Consider the following 9,567-nt stretch of genomic DNA (forward strand, 5'->3'; position numbering starts at 1 on the left):
AGGCTATGGTTTTTCCAGTAGTTATGTATGGATATGAGAGTTGGACTATTAAGAAAGCTGAGTGCCAAAGAATTGATGATTTCGAACTGTGGAAGACTCTTGAGAGTCCTTTGGACTGCAAGGAGATCCAACCAGTCCATCCTAAAGGAGATCAATCCTGAGTGTTCATTGGAAGGACTGATGTTGAAGCTGAAACTCCAGTACTTTGGCCACCTGATGCAAAGAACTGACTCATTTGAAAAGACCCTGATGCTAGGAAAGATTGAGGGCAGGAGGAGAAGGGGATGACAGAGGATGAGATGGTTGGATGGCATCATCTACTCAATGGACATGAGTTTGAGTAAACTCTGGGAGTTGTTGATGGACAGGGAGGCCTGGTGTGCTGCACTCCATTGGATTGCAAAGAGTTGGACATGACTGAATGACTGAACTGAACTGATGGAAGCACTTAGCCTTGCTAAACTAGTCAATCCTTGCTAGAAAGGAACTAGGAGCATGTATGGAACGAGGTGGAACTCTAGCTCTAGGAACGTCTCTCAGGCTAGAGGTTACTAGCTTGGCTGCCTGCCTCAGGGGCCAGTGATCTGAAAGTGAGTCTTTCATCATGGCTGTGGCTCCTATCTATATTGATAGAAGCACTGATGGTGACCATGAGGTTTTTGAGGACACAGTTTGGGAATTGCAGGATCTGTTCAGATTGGAAGTACAGTGGGCTTTTCTTCCTTTGGTAGTGCTAGCTCTTAGTGGACCATAGGAGGCTCTCTGGTGGCTTTTGTCTCAACTCCTTAGGTATTCTTTTGTGGAACCTGTGGAAATGAACTGGAAAGATTGGTCCTAGTAGCTCGAGGACAAAAAAATCACTTTTCCCTCACTAGTCAATCCTTCACCACCTCTTTTGCTATACTGATGTGGCAATGACTCACTGCTTCTATTAAGGTCAGGACTGTACTCAGGAATGGGCATGGGCACATGTAAGATGGATGCTTTCCCTAGTAGTACTAGCTTGGGAAACATTCCGGGAAAGCTACTCTGTTACACTCTGGGTCATATCAGAGAAAAGGGCAAAGCAAACAAAGGTCTTGGTGGTATGGAACTAAATTAGTCTGGGATGCCATCAGGTCTACCCCTGGTGCATCTCAACCCCACCTTGGTGGTAGAACCAGGAGGGACAAGTAAGACACCTGTGTTGGTAAGGGTCAGACTAAGTCCGGCCAGGGAAGGAAAGCTTCAGTGGAGAGTCTTGTCTACACCCCATCTAGAGCAAGGAAAGATGCTTCCGGTGGAAAAAAGCCATGGCTGTGGATGCTGCTTTTTTTCTCTTACAGATGGGAGCTAGCAATTCCAGAACCATGCCTTTAAAATGTATTTTTTAAAAAAGCTGGGACAAGTTTGATCCCTGGAATTTAAAAAGACATGCCTGATCTTCTGTGATACTAAATGGCCACAGTATCCTTTGGAAGACGGGGAATGCTGACCTGTTGAAGGATCTCAATTATTACTGTTTTACAACTAGAACGGTTCTGTAGGAAACAAGAGAAATGGATAGAAGTCCCATATGTGTTGCTCTTTATCTCTCTGTGAGACATGCCAGGCTTGTGTCCTAAGGGTGCAGATTTGGTGTGGAATCTTCAGCTGCCTCTCATTCTCTTACCTTGCCTCTGTATCCAGGACTCCCAACTGAACAGGTTGAGTGATCAGGGCACCCTTCCAGGAGGGGTTGCCTCTGTCTCAATAGAAATTCAAACAGTACCAATTGTGGTCGAGATTATTGAGAGGATCCAAAAAGTACATAGAAGCCTTTACGGGACTAACTTTACTTTATGAGCTTACTTGGAGAGATGTAATGTATGCTTGGGACAGACGCTGACTCCTGACTCTAGTTTTGGGGGAAGCTACTACTTTTGGAGATGAATGGCTTGAATGTGAGACAAGGGAAAGAGGGAACATGAAATAGCCCTCCTTCCTACTAGGAGTCAAGCAGTTCCTATAACAGAGCCACTTTGTCAGATGTATTTTTGAAGGACTCAAGAGAGCACGTGCTAAGACTTTAAACTATGCTAAGCCTGCTGACAGAACAGGGAGAGAAGGAAACTCCTGAAAAACTCCTAGTATAGACTATGGGAGGCTCTCCACACGTTTACTGACGTCAATCTTGAAAGTGCAGAAGGAGGAATGATCTTAAAAGATTTCTCACTCAGTCAGCTCCAGATATCTGCTGTTAACTTAAAAAAAAAAAACAAAAAACAGGCATTTGGACCAAATCAGTCTTTAGAAAAACTGTTACAGCTGGCTCAGATGATATATTATGGTAGAGAATATAAGGAGGAAAAGAAGAAGCAAAAAAGAACCAGGCAACAGACTGAAGCTCCAACCGTGGTGGTTAGATCTGCTATGAAACAGCCTGAGGAAAAAATGCCCAGAGGAACCCAGGTGAAAAGGGATGGACTTGCTATTACTGTGGAAAGGAGGGACATCTCAAGCGGGATTGCCCTCAGGCATCTAAGCTGTCCCCGGCTCCAGGTCCGGTCTGCAAAGGACCATACTGGAAAAGAGACTGCCCTCCAAGGTGTAGGCCCCAGGGGTCGGACTCTCAAGACAGTCTGGACTGAAGGTGCCGGGGGTTCCCCACACAAGCTCCCATCCTAATTACACCTGAGGAACCCCGGGTAGTAATAACTGTGGGGAAGGTCAATCAGTCGATTTCTTTTGGACACTGGGGCAACATTCTCTGTGCTCACTGAAGCCCCTGGCCTGCTTTCCTCCTGATCCACTACTGTAATGGGACTGTCTGATGAGCCAAACATTATGTCAGTCTTCCTTTAAGTGGCAACTGGGACTCTTGTGCTATTTTCTCACGAGTTTCTAATCATGCCAGAGTCTCCCTCACCCCTTCTGGGGATGGATAAACTGAACAAGGTCCAGGCCTCTGTTTTCATGAATATGGAACCAGCTCTTTTTAATGGAACAAACTTTAAATACTAGTGTGGACTGATGGAAAAACTGTGGGTTGAACACAAAATGCTGTTTCTATCTTTATCAAGCTCAATGACCCTCACCTATTGTCACATCAAAAGCAGTATCCACTAAAGCTGGAGGTTAATGAACGGGCAAAATCTTACTATACTGACTTCTCATGATGTAAGTGGGATCTTAAACTCTAAAGTTCAGAGCAACAGTCAGTTCAGTCGCTCAGAGGTGTCCGACTCTCTGCGACCTCATGGACTGCAGCACACAAGGCCTCCCTGTCCATCAACAACTCCCGGAGTTTACTCAAACTCATGTCCATTGAGTTGGTGATGCCATCCAACCATCTCATCCTCTGTCGGCCCCTTCTCCTTCTGCCTTCAATCTTTTCCAGCATCAGGGTCTTTTCAAATGAGTCAGCTCTTCGCATCAGGTGGCCAAAGTACTGGAGTTTCAGCTTCAACATCAGTCCTTCCAATGAATATTCAGGACTGATTTTCTTTAGGATGGACTGGTTGGATCTCCTTGCTATCCAAGGGACTCTCAAGAGTCTTCTCCAACACCACAGTTCAAAAGCATCAATTCTTCTGCACTCAGCTTTCTTTATAGTCCAACTCTCACATCCATACATGATTACTGGAAAAGCCATAGCCTTGACTAGACAGAGCTTTGTTGGCAAAAGGATGTCTCTGCTTTTTAAAATGCTGTCTAGGTTGGTCATAACTTTTGGTCATAACTCCAAGGAGTTAAACATCTTTTAATTTCATGTCTGCAGTCACCATCTGCAGTGATTTTGGAGCCCCCCAAAATAAAGTCTGTCACTGTTTCCCCATCTATTTGCCATGAAGTGATGGGACTGGATGTCATGATCTCTAAGCCAACTTTTTCACTCTCCTCTTTCACTTTGAGGCATGAAATTAAAAGATGCTTACTCCTTAGAAGGAAAGTTATGACCAACCTAGACTGCATATTAAAAAGCAGAGACATTACTTTGTCAACAAAGGTCCATCTGGTCAAGGCTATGGTTTTTCCAGTGGTCATGTATGGATGTGAGAGTTGGACTATAAGGAAAGCCGAGCACCGAAAAATGGATGGTTTTGAACTGTGGTGTTGGAGAAGGCTCTTGAGAGTCCCTTGGACTGCAAGGAGATCCAACTAGTCCATCCTAAAGAAGATCAGTCCTGGGTGTTCATTGGTAGGACTGATGTTGAAGTTGAAACTCTAATATTTTGGCTACCTGATGTGAAAAGCTGACTCATTTGAAAAGACCCTGATGCTAGGAAAGATTGAAGGCAGAAGGAGAAGGGGACGACAGAGGATGAGATGGTTGGATGGCATCACTGACTCAATGGACATGGGTTTGGGTGGACTCCGGGAGTTGGTGATGGACAGGGAGACCTGGTGTGCTGTGGTTCATGGGGTTGCAAAGAGTTGGACACGACTGAGCGACTAAACTGAACTGAACTGAACTGAACTTTCATCAAGAGGCTCTTTGGTTCTTTACTTTCTGCCATAAGGGTGGTTTCATTTGCATATCTGAGATTATTGATATTTCTCCCACCAATCTTGATTCCAGCTTGTGCTTCCTTCAGCCCAGTGTTTCTCATGATGTACTCTGCATATAAGTTAAATAAGCAGGGTGACAATATACAGCCTTGACATACTCCTTTTCCTATTTGGAACCAGTCTGTTCCATGTCCAGTTCTAACTGTTGCTTCCTGACCTACATACAGATTTCTCAAGAGGCAGGTCAGGTGGTCTGGTATTCCCATCTCTTTCAGAATTTTCCACAGTTTGTTGTGATCCACACAGTCAAAGGCTTTGGTATAGTCAGTAAAGCAGAAATAGATTTTTTTTTTTTTTTTGCAACTCTCTTGCTTTTTCGATGATCCAGTGGATGTTGGTAATTTGATCTCTGGTTCCTCTGTCTTTCCTAAATCCAGTTTGAACATCTGGAAGTTCATGGTTCATGCACTGCTGAAGCCTGGCTTGGAGAATTTTTAGCATTACTTTACTATCGTGTGAAATGAGTGCAATTGTGTGGTAGTTTGAGCATTCTTTGGCATTGCCTTTCTTTGGGACAGAGCAACAATGCACACCTTTAAAGCTGCTGTAACTCAAGGGGTGTTGAAAGCTCTAGGAATAGAATATCACTTACACTGTTCCTGGAGACCCCAACTTTCGGGAAAGGTAGAAAAAAGGTAATGACATTATTAAGAGACATCTGCATAAGTTAACTCAGGAAACACAAGGCAGTTGGTTTAAAGTTTTATCCATAGCTTTAATGAGGGCTCAAACTGCTCCTAAGTAGAAGGGACTGTCTCTATGACAGACTGTTTTTGTGCATAGAAATTGTCATAGATCCTGAAGCCTTAAAATTAACTATGTGACTCAGCTTTTAGCTTTTCAACAGACATTACCGGGAGATTAACCCCTGACCCAGCCTTTGAGTCAAACAAGCCACTGTTTGAGCCAGGAACTGAGGTGGGCCTGAGAATCTGGGTGGGCTTGCTTCTGCTGACTCCAAAAGTCCTGAGCCTGCCGTTTGACCCTCAAGACAGCACCTTCCTGCCCCTTCCACAATCGGTCTAATTGCTGGGTCTGTGGAGCACTCCCCTCCTCATCAATTGAAGACTTCTCATGGTGGATTTCTCCACTTCAAGGAAAGGACTTTCTTCAACTCTGAGAATACTTTCACCAACAACAATCATATGTGATGCCTCTTCTTGATCTGATGACATCTGACAATCCTAAGATGGACTGATGTAACTATGGACATAATGTAACTTTTAACTTTGATATGTTTTAACTTGGTTTACTATTTTGCTGCATATAAGAAGGTAAATGGGTCTAGATCTGGTGTTTTTCTACCTGATGTTTATCAAATATGGGATGAGGTGATACAGCTAACTGCTAAAAAGTGATGCCTACTATTTAATGCTCCTATATGCTGGGAAAAAATAGAGCCATCCCCAGTAGTTAGCTGACAACTTAATTATGATTGGAAACAAGTGAGATTTTTGCCTCATGACATATACATTCCTGTGTTTTCCAATCCCAGTTTAGGTCCTCCTTTTGCCTGGCCAGGAACTGATTGGGACTGGATCCCTCAGTCACGCTGGTTTGCTCCCAATGGGACCTACTGGATATGTGGTTCTTACCTATGGGTGTGGCTTTCCCCTGGCTGGATATGAAGATGCACCCTAGGTCTAAATTTTCCTCATAGCTTCATATTTTCAGAACTTCCAGAGAAGCCTCCTAATCTGCCACACCTTAAAACTTGTTGGGTAAGATCTGTATTTCACTGGTATGATTATCTGGCTACAATATTTGTTCCCTCTCTGGAAACTACAGATGATATGTTATGCTACCAGTTGATGCTCTAACTTTCAGCCCTTAATACTGAAAAAATACAAAATTAGAAAGGTGGTTTTACAAAACAGATTGGCCTTAAGATATTCTAATGGCTGCACCAGAAGGAACTTGTGCCATTATTTATACCCAATGTTGTACATATATACCAGATATGAGTACTGATGTTACTCTCTTTACTAAACACATGAACAAGATGATTCAGGCGATGGATTCTCCTAAAGCCTCAGTCACCTCACTTGGGAAACAGTAACTAGCTCCCCATGGTGGAAAACTGTCTTATAATCATAATAATTATAATTGTTCTGTTTTTACTGTTTGCTCCCTGCATCTGTAACTGTGCAACTGGGTTTGTATCTAACTGTTTGAAAGCTTTTAAGTTACAAATGGTTGTCCAGGCTCCTACCAGTGCCACAACCTCCTCCAACAATTACTTGGGACCCCTGGATCGGAAAGCCTCAATATGAGGGTTAGGAGAATATGTTGCCTCAACAATTTAGGGACCATGCCCCTCAACAACAGGAAGTAGTTATGGAATGAAAATGACACTCCTTTCCCTTGGCAACATAATTCTCCTAAAAGAAAAGAGGGAATGAGAGAATCAGTTCCTGGGCAGGTTGATAAGAAGTCCAGGGTTCCTGAAGAGAAGGGGTCTGGGGCTCTCGAAGTGGAGATAGGGGTCTGGAATTCTCAAGGAAGAGGAAAGGACAAACATCTTTTTTTCCCTCTACATTCCTTAGTCTTAGTCACATAGAACTTTTTTCTTTAAGCCCAAAACTCATGATTACACAACAAACAATTCAGTTTAAACTCTGTACTAGATCATGGCATCTGGTCCCATCACTTCATGGGAAATAGATGGGGAAACAGTGGAAACAGTGGCAGACTCTATTTTTGGGGGCTCCAAAATCACTGCAGATGGTGACTGCAGCCATGAAATTAAAAGACACTTACTTCTTGGAAGGAAAGTTAGGACCAACCTAGATAGCATATTGAAAAGCAGATATATTACTTTGCCAACAAAGGTCCGTCTAATCAAGGCTATGGTTTTTCCAGTGGTCATGTATGGATGTGAGAGTTGGACTGTGAAGAAAGCTGAGCACTGAAGAATTGATGCTTTTGAACTGTGGTGTTGGGGAAGACTCTTGAGAGTCCCTTGGACTGCAAGGAGATCCAACTAGTCCATCCTAAAGGAGATCAGTCCTGGGTGTTCATTGGAAGGACTGATGCTGAGGCTGTAACTCTGATACTTCGGCCACCTCATGCGAAGAGTTGACTCATTGGAAAAGATCCTGATGCTGGGAGGGATTGGGGGCAGGAGGAGAAGGGGACGACAGAGGATGAGATGGCTGGATGGCATCACCAACTCGATGGACATGAGTTTGAGTGAACTCTGGGAGTTGGTGATGGACAGGGAGGCCTGGTGTGCTGTGATTCATGGGGTCGGAAAGAGTCGGACAGGACTGAGCGATTGAACTGAACTGAAGGATTATATAACAACAATGTATCCTGCTTGAGGACAGTTTCTCTTCCCTGAAAACCTTCTGGCTAATTCTGTTATCTTAAAATGTAAATTATGGGAGTGGGTCTAGTAAGATCTTTACAACCTCAAGACAATCTTTTGATTTATTGTAATTACTAATTAAAAAGTATATAACTCCCTTGCTAACACTAGTGAGGGGGGCACTCTCCTTCCACCTTCTGATGTGTGTGTCAGAGGTTTTCTCTGTCCCTTTTCATATTTTAATAAAATTCTGCTACACAAAAGCAAAAAAAAAATTGCTTGGAGAAATATCAACAACCTTAAATATGCAGATGGTACCACTCTTAAGGTAGAAAGATAAGAGGCACTAAAGAGCTTCTTGATGAAGGTGAAAAAAGGAGAATGAAAAAGCTGGCTTAAATCTCAACATTCAAAAAACGAAAATTGTGGCATCTGGTCCCATTACTTCATGGGAAATAGAAGAGGAAATAATGGAAACAGTGGCAGATTTTATTTTCATGGGCTCTAAATCATTGCAGTGACAGCTGCCATAAATTAAAAGATGCTTGCTTCTTGGAAGAAAAACTATGACAAACCTAGACAGCATATTAAAAAGCAGAGACATCACTTTGCCAGCAAAAGTCTGTCTAGTCAAAGCTATGTTTTTTTCAGTAGTCATGTACAGATGTGAGAGTTGGACCATAAAGGCTGAGTGCTGAAGAATTGATGTTTTTGAACCGTGGTGCTGGAGAAGACTCTTGAGAGTCCCTTGGATAGCAAGGAGATCAAACCAGTCAATCTTAAAGGAAAGAAAAGAAAGAAAGTGAAGTTGCTCAGTCATGTCTGAAGCTCTTTGTGACCCCATGGACTGTAGCCTACCAGGGTCCTCTGTCCATGGAATTTTCCAGGCAAGAGTACTGGAGTGGGTTTCCATTTCCTTCTCCAGGGGATCTTTCCGACCCAGGGATAGAACTCAGGTCTCCCACATTGCAGGCAGATGTTTTACCATCTGAGCCACCAGGGAAGCCCTCTAAAGGAAATCAACCCTGAATACTCATTGGAAGGATTGATGCTGAAGCTCCAATACATTGGCCACCTGATGGGAAGAGCTAACTCACTGGAAAAGACCTCGATGCTGGGAAAGATTGAGGGCAGGAGGAGAAGGGGCCAACAGAGAATAAGATGGTTGGATGGCATTATTTACTTAATGGACATGAGTTTGAGCAAACTCTGGGAGATAGTGAAGGACAGGGAAGCCTGGCATGTTGCAGTCCATGGAGAGTTAGACACAACTTAGCCACTGAACAACAACAATCAGTATTCTTGCCTGGGAAATCCCGTAGATAGTGCAGCCTGGTGGGCTACAGTCCATGGAGTTGCAAAAGAGTTGGACACAGATTAGTGACTAAACAACAACAACAAAAATTCATTTCTTTCTGATGCAGAATTCACTTTTACCCAATTAGAAGTAGGAGCTCTATCATATGGAGAAGGCAATGGCACCCCACTCCAGTACTCTTGCCTGGAAAATCCCATGGACGGAGGAGCCTGGTAAGCTGCAGTCCATTGGGTCGCTAAGAGTCAGACAGGACTGAGCAATTTCACTTTCACTTGCATGCACTGGAGAAGGAAATGGCAACCCACTCCAGTGTTCTTGCCTGGAGAATCCCAGGGACGGGGGAGCCTGGTGTGCTGCTGTCTACGGGGGTCACACAGAGTTGGACACGACTGAAGTGACTTAGCAAAGC

This window comes from Bos javanicus, chromosome 8 (genome assembly GCF_032452875.1).
Source record: "Bos javanicus breed banteng chromosome 8, ARS-OSU_banteng_1.0, whole genome shotgun sequence".
Classification (NCBI taxonomy): domain Eukaryota; kingdom Metazoa; phylum Chordata; class Mammalia; order Artiodactyla; family Bovidae; genus Bos; species Bos javanicus.